A 15,458-nucleotide genomic window follows, 5' to 3' on the forward strand; every position below is an offset into this window, starting at 1 on the left:
CAAAAGAGGGCAATGTTAATCTTCTTCTATTCCTACATTCCAAAAGAAAATCTGTGTGCCGAGGCACTCATAGCATCTGATAACCTTACTAATATGTGTGTGTATGTGCTGTATTTCAAACTTTTTATCACTAATGTTTTAATAATGTAAATGTCTGTGCACTGTCATGTTGTGTGTTATTGAGTGTGTGTGTGTGTGTGTGTGTGTATGTGTGTTTGTGAGACAGAGAGAGAGAGAGTTTGGCATAATAACTGCTCAAGTATTGTGTGGGATTTTATTTATAGTCCTAAACACTGACACTCTCTGACTGATGAGATTTAATATCTCAGTGCATTCAAAATCTGTACTATTTTCACATCATTATTTTAAAAAAAAACAGTCAGAACTTTCAACATTATTATATTCTCATTAATGAGCTAATGCAAAAAAAGTCAAAGTTTTAATTGTTACCATGTTATTGCTGCTTTTAAACCTGTTTTATATATTGAAAAATGTGATTTTTATTTTAATTTCAAATTACACATGAACACCAAAAAATATATATCATGCAAACATATAGATATTTTTTCAAAATTGATTAAAAAATGTATTTAGAGAAATTGACAAAATATAGGAGATAAAAAATAGATTTTTAAAAATAAAAGTGTTCTAAATTAGAATAAAAAGTAATAAAATAATGTAAACATAAATGAATGTAATATCACAAAATAGAAAATAGAAAATAAAATATTAGAGAGAATAAAATGAATTTAGCAACAGATGTGAAAGGCTATTGTTGTATTGTCAATATACCAGTATTACTTGTTATAAATTATGGAACTGCCACATCAGAATAAAATGCTATTCTTTCAAAAGAATCTAAATTTTAATTACACATTTTAGGTTTCTAACCATTTTTGTTTGATCTGCCTCCATTGAGCTGGCTCCCTGTCTTTTTTTTTTTTTTTTTTGTCACATGAATCTGTGCATTGATCATTCAGTGCCAACTTTTGACTTACAGCCTAATGGTTAGTCATTTTGTTTGGCATTTAATTAACACTTTACATGATATCAGCAGCAAAGATCAAAATTAAATGGTTATTGATGTACTGGTGTGAACTGAAAGATGTAATGGATAGGTTTGAAATTTTTGGTTAGATTTATCCTACACCACAAGATGTCCTCCGATGTGTTTGAAGTAGAACACAGCCACTATCTGTGTTAGAAAAGATCATCACAGTTCTCAGGCTTCAAACAACCGGTTAATTGAAAAGAAAAACTCATGAATGCTATAATCTGGCATCTACTCAAGAGGGTTTATAGCATGTGTGGCCTGTATCTCTTACATCTGTGGTCTCGGTGGGTGGCAGGCAGCATGGGAGTACTGAAGGAGCTCCTCAGCCACACAAACAGAGGAAATTTTAGATTCCTGTAGCCCCGAGAGAGCAAACAGCACTGAAGTCACCAAATACTGGCAGGGTGCCTGGAGAGCCCAAACTTCTGATGTGGGTTAGAAATACTGGTGCATTTTGAGAGTAGCCTTTCAAAAATGGACTTTTGTGTACATTATTTTGTATTCATGACATAGAGACGGTCATAACCCTTTTCTTTAAGACAACATTTTAGGGGCCATCAGGCCAAGAAATAATGTTGTTGCAGATTTATAGGAAGAATGCCATTAAGCTCTATATATATAGAAGGAGAATCTGAATCACTCCTGTGTTAATCCTATGGATTTTTGTTACCTTTGACCCCCTAATCGCTGTCTGTCTGTCTATCTAGCTATCTATTGGTCCATCTATCTGTATGCTGAGGAGAATACTTGGATGTAAATCAGTTAGTGGTATAAATACTGTAACTCAAATTTATTTGTGTTGCATTTCAAAGCAGCTTTACATATATAACGCCTATAATGCCTTAGCTTTACCAGTGAGCATGTTTTAGGCAATATAAAACAATGATAATATAAAACAATGATATGAGTGATCTTCAGGATTTAGATCTTGCTATATTGTAGTGTTGATTGTGACAATATAAGACAAATAATAAAACAATATGTGACAAATATGACAGATTGTCATTGGTGAAAAGTCGGAAAAGGTCTGATGCTCGGATACACGCCTGAGCTTTTAAAACTAATAAATATTTTATATATTATACATTATATATTTTGAGGAATGTGGGTAACTAAATGGATGTTTGTCCCCATTGACTTCCATAGTATGGAAAATAGTATAGAAACTTTCAAGCGATTATGTTGAGAGTATATAGGGTATGTCTTTAATTTCTTAATAATTAGAAGCATCTCTAATTTCAGGCAGTATTACTATATTGTGATGTCATTCCTTACTGTGGTTGAAAATTATTTATTTTGTTTCAATTATTTAGATTTGGATTTATGTAGTTTAACATAGTTTTGAAGTTTGTAGTTTGAAATGACAGGGACCTGCCAAGAGTTACACAATGCTTTAACTCCCCAGTAAGCAAGCCAGAGGAGAGAGTGGCAAGGAATGAAAAACTCCATCCTTACCTAAATGTCAGTTCTGTTCTAAATTCAAATTACAGTTCTATATTGTGTTTGCTACCTTAATTTAATTACAATTCAAATTCAGGAATTTAAAAGTCATCTGAAAGGCACGCAACCCCGCTCATCACTCAAACATCTTAGATTTTCGAACTGAAAACAGATTTCCACAAATACACAAAAGCAGATAGCCAGGAGAGATGAGTTTCCAGTTGCTGGATGTTTCTAGTTAAAGCTGAACAAATGGAAAAACAGAGTTATCAAAGGCATGAGCCCTCATTAGTCTCTCACTGATCTATGGGTATTGATGGTTGTTCATATAAAAGGATGACAGGTATTTGCATTGTAGTGCCAAAAAAGTCTCCATGAGTGTTATTGCTTAGCATCAGTTAATCCAGATGTTAACTCTGACGCATGCATTTTGTTGAAAGAAACAAGATTTTTTTTTTTTTTCAAACTCATCTTTGTATTTGTTTTAATAGAATGTGCAACTTGCAAAATCATTATAAAGTATACATGATAATGAACAGCAAACACTGACTTGTTTTGTTGTTAAAGAGGTGTTTGAGAACACGATTTCCCTTTTTAGGTCAGTGTGTCCTGGAGGACTCTGGGTAGTGCACCCTCTGAATGGATGATCAGTTCAAAGCATCAGCAAATGTGCTATAAAAACACAATAAATACTTTACAACACATGCCAACACAGAAATTCTGTTCTTGCCATTAATGGAACAATGACCACAGGAAGCAATCCCTTCACAACACAAACACCAGAAACATGGATAACAATGCTTCATCATGCAAATATACTTTCGATAAATGCATTAAATAAAGTGCCAGCCGTAGCATGTGCATACACAGTCTGCATACTCTTAAGAGCGATATTTCAAATTAGAGGTCTGAAGCAATATTAAGTATCCGTTGCAACAGTTCCCAACAACAAATGAAAAGCAACAGCAATAATAACACAGCAAATGCACAATCGCAGAACAACTAAATAACAAAATTGTACAAAAGCATTATATAAAGTATCACATTGGAACAATATACACATTATATAATATTCTTTTTATACGTCTGCTGGCTCTTTTCCTTTCTGAAATTCTGACACTAATAAAGAACTAAATGAAAATTGCTATGGAAAGGTTTCCCCTGAGATGGCAGCGAAAGTGTGATCCATTGGCTCGCAAACATCCCCGTAAGTCTAGAGCAGAGGTTTTTAACTCATTTTGCTTCAGGACCCAGATTTTACATTAGACGGGACTGATATCAAAGGAAATACAGTGGGGTTCAAAGGTCAGAGACCACATTGAATGTTAATATTAAAACAAATAATAAATACAATTTTCATAAGCTAATTAGATTGACCATTTAAGTAACAAAGGTCAGACTGAAGCACATAAGATGCTCTTTGGAATATTCTCAAATCATGCCGGATAACATTATCATCAGGTTCTGCACAAATGTGGAACTTGTGTTAGCTTGAGTTCTGCTGTCCATCAAGCAAAAGAGAGACATTCATGACTTAAATTCATGCAATTTTTTTTTCATTAGAATTGTTATGCTGATAATTTGTAGATTGTAATAAATATGTATTAAATTTGACAAACATTTTCAGTAGTGGTGTCAGACTGTTGTACCCCACTGTATGTGATTGCAGCAGCAACAACAAACAACAAAATACAAAAAAATGCTGTATTGGTCATTTACACAAATACAAGAGTTACAAGAATGACATATCATAACAAAGATCATCAACAGATAGATTATAATCCATCTTTAAACAATTCTTAAAACTTCCACAATATTTCAAACTTAAGAAAAGCTAGATGCCATGCTTTGCGAACACAGTTATGACAATGCATCCAACAACATAGGACTAGCTCTATATGCGGCTGGCTGGTATATTTGTATTGGGTTAAGCACCACAGCAGGACGGTGTGTCAGAGAAGAGACAGTAATTTGGTGACCTAATATTCTCTTGCCTCCTCCAATTCATTCATGAAAATGTCCTGTTGGGGATTCTCAGTGCAATGCAGGCCATTATTGGGTGGGCGGACGGCATGAAACCTGCTCCAGTCTCCTTTGCACAGTATCCAAGGCAATACATCCACCTTAAAATGCAGTTCTGGAGAGAACTCTGTGCTTATTAGGTTGGGGGTACCTGCACCTTTGCCCCTTGTAATTAGATGTTTGTTGTCATCATAGCAACAATGCTGGGCAGCCAGGATGGTGCCATCTCTTGAGAGGCCAGAACGCAAGCAAGAGCGTGCTGACGGTTTGTAGATATCCAGACGTTCTATTGGGCCGCTAGCATCCCTCCATTGGAAGGTCCGATCATGTCCTGCATCCAGCAGACTGACTATATTGTTGAAGGCTTCTGAAGGATATGTGCATGGACAGCTGGGTAATTCAGTCAATACCTGCTGCAGGTAACGCTGGAGAAACTCACTCGTACAATTCAACCACTTCTCGCAGCTGTCAACATCTGCAGAACAACCAAACCCAAACAGATTCCACATGATCAACTATAACAGAGTGACATTTGCCCAGTAGTGGTTTAAAAAGTAGTGCGATAAATAAAATAAAAAATGCATTAGAAAATAAGAATGAACATATTTGTTAAAATTTTCACACATTGTTTTAGGTAAAGATTATATAGACTATACATTGCAAAAAGCATTAACTAATACAATTAATTGGAAACGTCTGATACAGTTTATAAAACACAGTTAACACATTTATCTGATTTTACATCGCAAGTGCTTAATTCAGTTCAAGAGCTTTTTAAAATTATAAATCTAATCCAAATGGGACATTTAACAAAAATCATGTCACTTGCCATCCTGGTATGCCATAATTTCATTATCATTAGGGCTCAACACATGCATGAAATATCACCTACAAGCAGAATACACTGCTATTCTTAACCAACTTGTGTCAAGGTGATTTCTTGTGGCTGTATAGAGTCAGTTCAGCCACTCCACGTGTGTTCCAACAACATTTGACTATCAGTGTCTGAATGCTTTTGTTTTAATTTGGGACAATAAAACTATTTTATTTTTTACAATTTATCATTTATGATTATTTGAACTGAATATCGACAGCTTTAACAATAAGCTTAAAGCACTTACCAGTGCCAAAGGGTTCTGTACCATTTTCCATCTCAAATGGAAAGACATGAGCTACGCTGCTCCAATTATCTAAAAAAAAAAAAAAAAAAAAAAAAAAAAAGTGTTACATATTTTTACATAAAATGGTTTAGAATTAAAAAACATACATTTTTGAGTACTTAAGTAACCTGGGCATGGCATAAGGTCACAGCTTTGGGATTCGGTGGAGATGCAAAAATCTCCACAAGAACGTGAGCGGGTCTGGTTGCCATGGCCACACGTGACAGTACAGGAACTCCATGTGCTCCATTCTTCCTCTTTCTCTCCTAAGAATAAAATAATTAGTTATAACATTTGTGGTTTTGTCTAAGGCATGCCTCCCTATTGCTAGGTTTATGTTTTGAACAAAACCCCTAACCTTGATTTCTTTACAGTGATCTGATCACAAGTGACCATCTGAGATATACAACCATTACTATTTACTCTTGGTATTAGCATCATAGCATGTGTTTCAAATGCATTACCCGTGACCCCTTAAGACACACCCTATTATTTTGTTTCTGACTACCTCCATATGGGGTTTTTAGTGATTCGATCCTTAAATGTTTTAGACTCTGTTTACACTAATGACTTAATTACAGACCAGTTAGCAGCTAGAAGTCATCTAGCAATCACACCAGCAATGTCTTAGCAATAAACCCAGCAAATGCAAAGAAACATAATAACAACCACTCATCACTCAAAGACACCATCCCAGGAAAACCTTTGCAATAGCATGCTAGCACCCTGGAAACCACCTTAACTTTTGCACAAGAAAACAAGGGTAAGCTGCGAGATTAAGCATTTGCCAGGGCTTATAACCTCTAAAAAAATAAAAGGGAAAAAAAGGGAAAAAAAGCTTTTAGCATTGGGTGAGATTTCAAAACTCTCTTTACCAAAAATTGCAGATATTGGATTAAACAAAGACAACAGATGTCTTCTTCTGTCTTCTGTAATATAGAGTATAGATTACAGACTAGCATGTTTAGATATTTAACTTGAATTTGGGTGGGGTGCCAATGATATTGCACACACAGTGATGGTGCCCTGATTACAGACAGACTAGTGAATGATGAAAAAGAGACATAGGCTCTGCAACTTCTCTTGCTGGCTTTGTAGAACTGCCAAACTGTGAAATCCATAAAAACCACAGGGCGTGTCTTGTAGCAGAGGACCTGTTCTTGATTAGACAATTTTTGTTGTGCTTTTTTTTACAATTTCACTAGTTCGCCTGTCCATCCAGCCTTAATAGTTAATGGTAAATGAACTTGGCTTGCTGTCATCGACAGAGGCTCGAACCCTAGGCTCGGCCTGAGCTCTGAGTTCATCCCACCTTTTGTGGTACAACATAGAAGGAAGAATGACAGAAATAAAGGAGGAGATGGGGAGGTGGAGGGATGCAAGAATAATTGTCACTAGGACAGCACAATGACTGCTGCTTATATAAGCTTGTAACGATTATTGACAGGACTGAATGTTTAGGCTCCTCCTGAACCTACGTTTGGAACTTCAGTAATATATATTTTTTCCATTAGTGTTTTCCCTACGTTCTTCCAGGGCTGAATGGAGCAGCCAAGAAACTACCCTTAAGATGAATGGGAATACTAACAGCTTTCTTCTGTATTATTAGACTTTACTAATTACATCACGTCTTCTGATCAGTGAATGGCATTTCTGATAGTATAGTAGTAATAATAGTAATAGTATCACTGTAAAACCCAGCAAGTTAGGGTAACTCAAACCATTTGCGTAAACCAACTGCCTTGTCTTAAACCATGTTTAAGTTTTAAAACTTTGCAGTTATGTAATTAACTGATTGTGCATTAGCAATGAACACCTGCTGTTAACAAACAGAATCACTGAAGAAAAGAGAAATACAATAACTAGGCCTACAACTGACTTCAGCCACAGTCTTAGATGAAATCAACTGAAATAAAATACATTAAATCTCTCAAGATCTGAATAAACAACCCCACAAACAGAATCACCAGCTCCACTTATTAATAACCAGACTGACTTTATTTCTGTCAGATGTCTATAGAAGATCTTATTGAGAATTAACTAAGGTTTAGATGTTGATTTATTGTTTCATTCGAAGTAACCATGTTTGAAATCAGTGTTTGCTTTAGCTGGTCTCTTGACCCTTGACTTCTGTGTTTTTTTTTTTTTTTTTTTTTTTTTACTTCCCTGGCTGTTGTAACCATGTGTTCCTGAAATATATTTGTTATAACCCAAAAGCCCAGAGAAAATATTCATCAGGTGATGGTTGTTATATATTGATGATGACAATCAGTTGCCATTAGGTCTCTAATCTCTGATTAAATTGCTGTTGCTTTATTAGTTGTATTGATCAGTCCCACCAGGATTTTGCGATTCTGCAATCGCTGAATTTATTGCAAAATTAAGCAAACTCCGCAATTTTCGCAAGAGCTCGCAAATTTTCAGAATTGCCACAGATTTTCTGCAAATTTTGGGCTTTTTTTTTTTTGTATTTATTCAATTATATTTAGACATTATGAATGACAGTAATAAAAGTTAATTTTATCTGCATCTCAACTACCTAGACAGCACAAGTACATCTGTAAGACATCTGCTAAAAATCTGGGAAACATCTGCTGTGTAATTTGATAAACATCTTAATAACAGTTTTACATGCATTCTAATAAATGTCTATTTGACATCTGACAGGAAATGTTTAGAAACATATTGCAGATGAAATGTATTGCGATCTTGCATATGTAAATGCAGTCATCAAATAGACATCTCCGAGATTGAGTACATGTGCGATTAGGATGAGCGCTTTACTCTGGTGCTGGGTGCCACCTTCTGTAGAACTTAATGGCACTGGTGCTGGTGTCCTCAAATGTTAGTCTGGAGCCCTACAATGGTTGTTGAAGTCAGAAAAGTCAAAACAGTTTTAGAAGAATTTTGTCTGTGGTATATTTTCACTGCAAAACAATAAGAAATGCCGCACATTTTGAGAAAAAAACGCAGCAAAGTCAGTCAGTTTAGGCTGCAAAAATCAGAAAAAAGTCTCACAAAATTCTGGAGGGACTGATTGATTATAGCAAAAAGTGATTCTAAGAGCCAGTGGTTTTGTGACTGCAATGTATATCTTCTTTTAGTGAACTCAACTGAAATAAGTTCAGTGTACTCATAACTATTAGTTTTAAAACTTACATGGTTTAAGGTAATCGGTTACCTCAAATGGTTTGAGTTACCCTAACTTGTTTGGTTTTACAGTGTAGAATAGGCATTAACTTCTGGTCTAGACTGAGGCCATACTTAATCTCTAAATTTAGCACTCAGTCATTGTGTTTTTCTTCACCACTCCAATTAAACCCCCCATTCCATTTCATCCTTGTCTCCAATGAAACAAGACTGATCAGCTTCAACACAAAGTATGCAATTCCCACCATGAAACAGACATGGCCTGGAGAGAAAAAACAAAAAAGCAACAGAGGCGTAATGTTATGCATGACCTTGAAAAGCCTAGGATTCTTGAACAAGCTTAAAAGACCCAGCCGCTCTGGGATGGAGGGGGTGGTGGGGGGATGCAGGGTCTGGGGTCCAACCCGCGGGACATAAAAAGTAAGCGGATGACCCCTCTCACTCTGTGTTCCCGATCTGTGCTCTAATTGAACACAAGCATGGGCTTATTTGTCCAAGAGAACATACTCACGCTGCCATTAGTGAGCGGATTGGGCTCATCTTCAAACAGCGGTCTTCTCCGCCGAGTGAAACCAGTGTCTACATCAAAGGTCCGGCGCTCACAAATACCCCGCCGTTGGCTAGTCCGAATCAATGCTGTGAAACAGCTCGCTCTACCCGTACTCCCCAATCTCTAAATCTCTCTTTCCCTTAAACCACTCTCCAAATCGCCTTCATCTGACTGCTGCCAATGCAGTTTTCTTAAATTCTCCCATTCCTCTAGCTCAGGGGTCTCCAACCCTGCTCCTGGAGAGCTACTGTCCTGCAGATTTCAGCTCCAACCCCAATCCAAACACACCTGAAGCAGCTAATCAATGTGTTGAGGGCTACTTGATAATTACAGACAGGTGTGTTGGAGCAGGGTTGGAACTGAAGTCTGCTGGATGGTAGCTCTCCAGGAGCAGGGTTGTAGATCTCTGCTCTAGCTGGACACCATCTTTTTCTACTCACAGTTTTAATATATGGATACATGGCAGTTCTGCAAATTCTGAACTTTCTTGAAGACAGCTTTCTCCATTCCAAGGTTTTTTTTTAATTGCACAGCTTGAAAGTTCAAATATTCTTACTTCTAATTCTCAAGACCTGCGAGTAGAAATGGCTAATATAAAAGAAAGTGCTCACCATAATGGCGTTGGGTCCATGGGCTTTGCAAGTTGCCACCTGTTTTGCCCAGCTCACTAGGAAGGGGCTCCCCACTGTCATACTCCAGTGCATAATCATCCTCTTCCTCCACTGATTGGCCAGTACCATCCTCACCTGAATCTACATCTGCATAGCCCCAAAATAAAGGCCAGAACAGCTTCTTCCCACCCAGCCATTCTACAGCAGCGGAGGGAGAAGATGTAGGCCAGTCATTATTCCATTCTTTAACCAGGTCTGTGTCCACTTCCGTGGGTGGGTCATTCAACACCTCGATGGTCACCTACAACCAAAGATGCAAAGTACACAGGGACTAAATCACTGAATTATAATAGGGAACATGGGTTATTTTAAGAACTTAAAACACACACAGCTAATAAAGGCAATGAAGACAAATCATCCTGTAGTAAGTCTAGAGAAAAGTCAGTGACAGTAAGTTTCAGCAGTGAGTCACTGACCCAGTCTTTTTTTTTATTTATTTTTTTAGCTCAGGCTGAATATCAAATCAAGCAAAATTACTTCCTCTTTATCTCAAGATCAGATTACTTATTACACTTAATTACATCCAATCAGGAGTGATGACTTACTATGGATGCTGATGAATCCACTTTGGATTACATAGGATTAGACATTAGCCTCAGAGTAGAGAAAAACGGTAATAGCTCATTATTTCCGGGATGGTATATTATGACTTTCCCACTCAGTCATCAAAGGTATTGAAAGAGGAACTCACTACCATCACATCACAAAGCATTTCACAGAGATGGTTTCTAACTTGAGATATGTGCTCTTGCATCACTGCTCACCTGAATGTTTGGGTTTTGGTAGCCAGTGTCTGCATTTGCAAGGTCTGGAAAGTTTTTGAGGTCTAGGACAAAGGGGTTTGAGTCTTCCTCGGGCTCAGGCTGTGGTAGGACACCTGTTGAGTGATGCTGTAGCCACCTGTGTTGGTGGGGATGTAGGTCTGCCAAATTATTCTGCATTCGGTTCTGCTGGTGCAAGAGATTATGGTCAGTGTTTCTCAAAATTGGAGGATGTGTCTGATGAAAAACAAACAGAACCAGCAGCAAATTAGTCTTCCAAGTTCTGACATCATATCTGCACAACTCTATTGCAACATTTTTGAACATCTACACTGACCTTCATTTGTCAAACACAGGTTTTAGTTACTATTATGATATTTCCTGTATGTGGTGACAGTTGATAATGACTTATTAGAGGTATACAGTAAATATCAAGTTAAAAGGATGAGATGTTTCTTAATGAAAAGCTTATAATAAGTCAACTTGTACCAATTTTCCACTGAATTTGTGCTGATGTTCTTGCTCGCTTGGGGACCTGTAAACATTTAGCAGAACCAGAGTTTCTACTGACTTGAGAGCCGAACAATGAAGAAACAGTCCATGTTACTACTAACCTGTCAAAGCCTTTGTCTTTGGCTTACAAATTTTGAGAGCACATTCTAACCTCCAAAAATTTTTTTATTCAGCAACGACTTTCATAACTGAAACAGTTTTATTACTCTAAGAAGTTAAATGGTTTTATTACAAGAACCAAGTGTCCATCAGTGTGCCATGTAGGCAGTTTCCATTTGAGGCTTCCTCAGTGAAAGATTTTTGAGATTTTGAGCAATCTGGTTTTGTTTTGCATCAGTCTAGCCTGACCAATATGTACTGAAGATGAGCTGTGGCAATGTTGGTTTTATCTAAATCATACTTAGCAGGTACCATGGTCACTGGGAGTTAAAGAAGTGCTGATATTGGTTGTGGAATGTGGCCTGTCCTGCCAGTGGGCTTTCTAACCATCATAAAAATATGGCATGAATTCCAGAATCCAAAAACAAAGCCTTAGCAAAGTGAAAAGACCATACGATACACACACAGCCCCTAGTGAGCTCATTGGTGAGACACATGGACACAATCAGCTCACACACTTGATGTTGGGGCATTTGGGAAAGAAGTCTGCAGTGCAGCTTAGATTTATGTGACCTCCAACATCAAAGTCCCAGGACCATGCCATTTCCAAACCAGTGTAGAAAAACAATAATCTAAGACCCCTGTTACCCTTGATGACCCCTGCCCCACATGTAAAAACAAAAGAGACATTTAGTAATACAAAGCTTAGAGTAGCAGGACCTTTCTTGGAGAGGTTAAACGTGGCTCCCTTGTGCACAAACATAGCACCAAGGAGACCAAAATGCAGGAAATTCCACATTAACACAGAAGAGGGGCTAAAAAAAAATAATTTAGGAGCTGAAACTATGACCCCGTGGAGAGAGTGAAACTAAGTGTTTTTTTGACCAGTATTATGTAAGGCCTCATATTGTACTGCTCTACTGTATGAGGCCTCTCTCCATTCTGGACCGCTTTGCATGGTGAAATAATAAAAACAGGGTTAGAGCATTGAATTTATTAGTGTCACTCATTTTAGTCATGTTAACGAAGTAAGATGCTACTCTTACCCATGGGGTGTTTATGAATTAAGATGATTTGTAATTCTAACCAAAATATTCATGACATCTGCCACATTTGTACAACGGCATGTCAAATAAGCAAATGAGTCATTCCAGAAGGCACACGGGGAAGGCACATTTTAAATGGTCAACACCTTTACCATTTAACAACTGATTAATTAAATAATTAAAAAACTGGATATAGAAATACAAGCATTCAATTCTAATTCCTTCATGATCACTATTATTAGCAGTATCATCTCTAACACTGTCAACCACGTTACCTCAGAATCTTTCTTTTCTAAAGACATAGTCATAACCTCAGCATATTTTAAATTGTATTCATTTAGCTTAAGTGACACAATGTACATTATTAATATTTAAAAGACTTGAAATGAATAAAACCTGCATAGTTTGGTCTATTTGTGCTTTTGGGTCTTTCAGAATAACTGTTATGTTCCATGGTGCAGTTTCTTCAGTTATAGGCAGTTTTGTCTGAATCAACAAAAGTCAGTTCCACAAATTATTATTATTATTATTAATATTATTCATTCCGAATTAGCCTCATGTATTGTATTGGGAAATGCGTAGTGTAAATTATTTTTAAAACATTTGTTGAAATAAAATGGCCCGATGCATTTGTCATGCTATTGTTATACCAGCATTTTGTATCCAAATACATGTATCATGTATCCACATACACACAATAACATATTCGGTAACACTTTATTTTAAGGTGTCCTTTGTTACATGTCACATGTACTTACTATTATAATAACAATTAATTGTGCAGAATTACATGCAAGTAGCCCGTAAACCAAAACCAAATCCTAACCCTAACATTATAGTAAGTACATGTAGTTAATTAATATTACACAGTACGTATAATTACACTGTAACAAGGACACCTTAAAATAAAGTGTAACCACATATTCACAGTCTAGCACAGATTGTTCAGATTACGCAACAATACTTCTAATACGAACAATACTCAGTTCAAAATGATATTTACATACTATGTTATTTTGTGTTATTTAACATTACATGCTATTTAAAGACTGAAATATGGGTCCATGAAATAACCATGAAATAAGATCGAGGATATATCGATCCACTTGTCCTCACCTCATTGGAGTCGCCGTGTCTGGATCTCTCGTGATGCCTCACAGGGAAGCTGATCGCGCGCTCTGTCCCAGACAGCCAGCAGCACAGTCAAAAAGTACCCATAAACTTTTACGCGCTGTGAGCATTTTGCACAGTTGCGTATCTGCCTACAGAATACCGCTAAAGTATTAAATGTGCAATAGTTGTTTAGGAAGCTCTGTGCATTTTCCTTCTGGCGAAGATCTTCAATACGCTGTTCTTCATCTTCATCCTCATCCAAACTTCATTAAAACTCGCACAGGTATGAACATTTTATAAATTCAGACAGATAATCCTCACCTGTTAATCCAATTCCCAAATACACCAAATGTGACTTGAAGCGTCTTGCTTGACTGAGTCTGTCCATGTGGACTGATCGTCTCTCAGTTTAAGTACTGCAGCTCTTCAGTCCGCACCAGCGCATCCTTATTCAATTTATTACAAAACTTTCCTCTTCTCTTCTTCTGTAAGATGGCAGAGCACTGAATCATTACCTGACACGGTACTATTGTAAAAGGGGGTATCTCAGATATCATAAGGAAGCGAAAGGATATGTACACTTGAGCTGCAGAGCTGTGTGCGCAGCAGTGAAATAACAGCATGATGAGTCTGAGCTCAAATGGTCGCAAGGGATGAGAATCATATTTTCCAGAGCCCAATGATGCTCATGGGGTGGGGGGGGGTTGTTTTGATAGGTGGTACATTTTGTTTTTTAAATCATTGAAATCATCAGAATGCAAAGCCCATTTTGTTAGAAAAACAGGACATTTGTTATTTCTATAGTGCATAGCAAACTTCAAGGCCGTTTTCTAGCTGTTATAGTTTCAATCCTTCATGTCATTCTTCCACCCACTGTAAAAAATTAAATAATCATTAAAGGTTTAGTTCCCCGCCCAAATTCTGTCATTATTTACTCACCCTCATGGCGTCCCCAAACCCCTAACACCTCCGTATCATATTCCTGAACACAAAATTAAGATAATTTTTGATTGAATCCGAGAGCTTTCTTCAACACCCTGCATAGACAGCAATGCAACTGAAATGTTCCCAGATGCCACAGAAAGGTAACTTTATTCCAACAATTCCTTACTTTGATTATCCGCGCGCCATTTACACAGGCCTTCATGACTTTGTTCGGATAGTTTGTGTTTTCCTTTGCCCCCAAAAGTGTCTTCTCGTTACTTCAATAAAATTACGACTGAAACTACTGATGTCACATGGACTATTTTAAACAATTTCCTTACTTACCGTCTTTGAGCCTTAAAATGTGGTAGTTGCATAGCTGTTCTGTGCAGGGTCAGGAAAGCTCCTCTGATTTCATCCAAAAATATCTTAATTTGTGTTCCGAAGTTGAACGAAGGTCTTACTGGGTTTGGTAACGACATGAGGGTTGAGTAATAATGACAGAATTAATTTTTGGGTGAACATGAACGTATCCCCTCTTAGTAGCAATTGTTTTCTAATTACTTTTTCAACTCATTGACAAATAATTTAAACAAATTTTCAACTTTAAAGGAACACTCCACTTATTTATTGAAAAATAGGCCTCATTTTGCAACTCCCCTCGAGTTAACAGGTGATTTTCCTTTTTTTTTGTACCATTTTCAAATCCATTCAGTCGATCTCGCCGGTCTGGCAGTACGCATTGTTGTAGCATCTCACTACACAAAAAATACCAAAGAGTTTCAGTAGTTGTCTTTTCTAATTAAAACTTGGACGCCTTCTGTAGTACAACATCGTGTACTAAGACCGACGGAAACTTAAAGTTTGTGATTTTCTAGGCCGATGATGGCTAGGAACTATACTCTCATTCTGAACTGTGCTGCTGTACCGTACCAATGGGTGGCAGCAGGCGCAA

At 37.2% G+C, this 15,458-nt stretch overlaps 1 pseudogene; it reads right to left on the reverse strand.

Moving 5' to 3' along the window:
* Positions 1 to 2,790: 2,790 nt before the first annotated feature.
* On the reverse strand, positions 2,791 to 14,026 carry LOC109048329 (annotated as a pseudogene).
* Positions 14,027 to 15,458: the final 1,432 nt, after the last annotated feature.

Source organism: Cyprinus carpio, chromosome A20 (genome assembly GCF_018340385.1).
Source record: "Cyprinus carpio isolate SPL01 chromosome A20, ASM1834038v1, whole genome shotgun sequence".
NCBI lineage: Eukaryota > Metazoa > Chordata > Actinopteri > Cypriniformes > Cyprinidae > Cyprinus > Cyprinus carpio.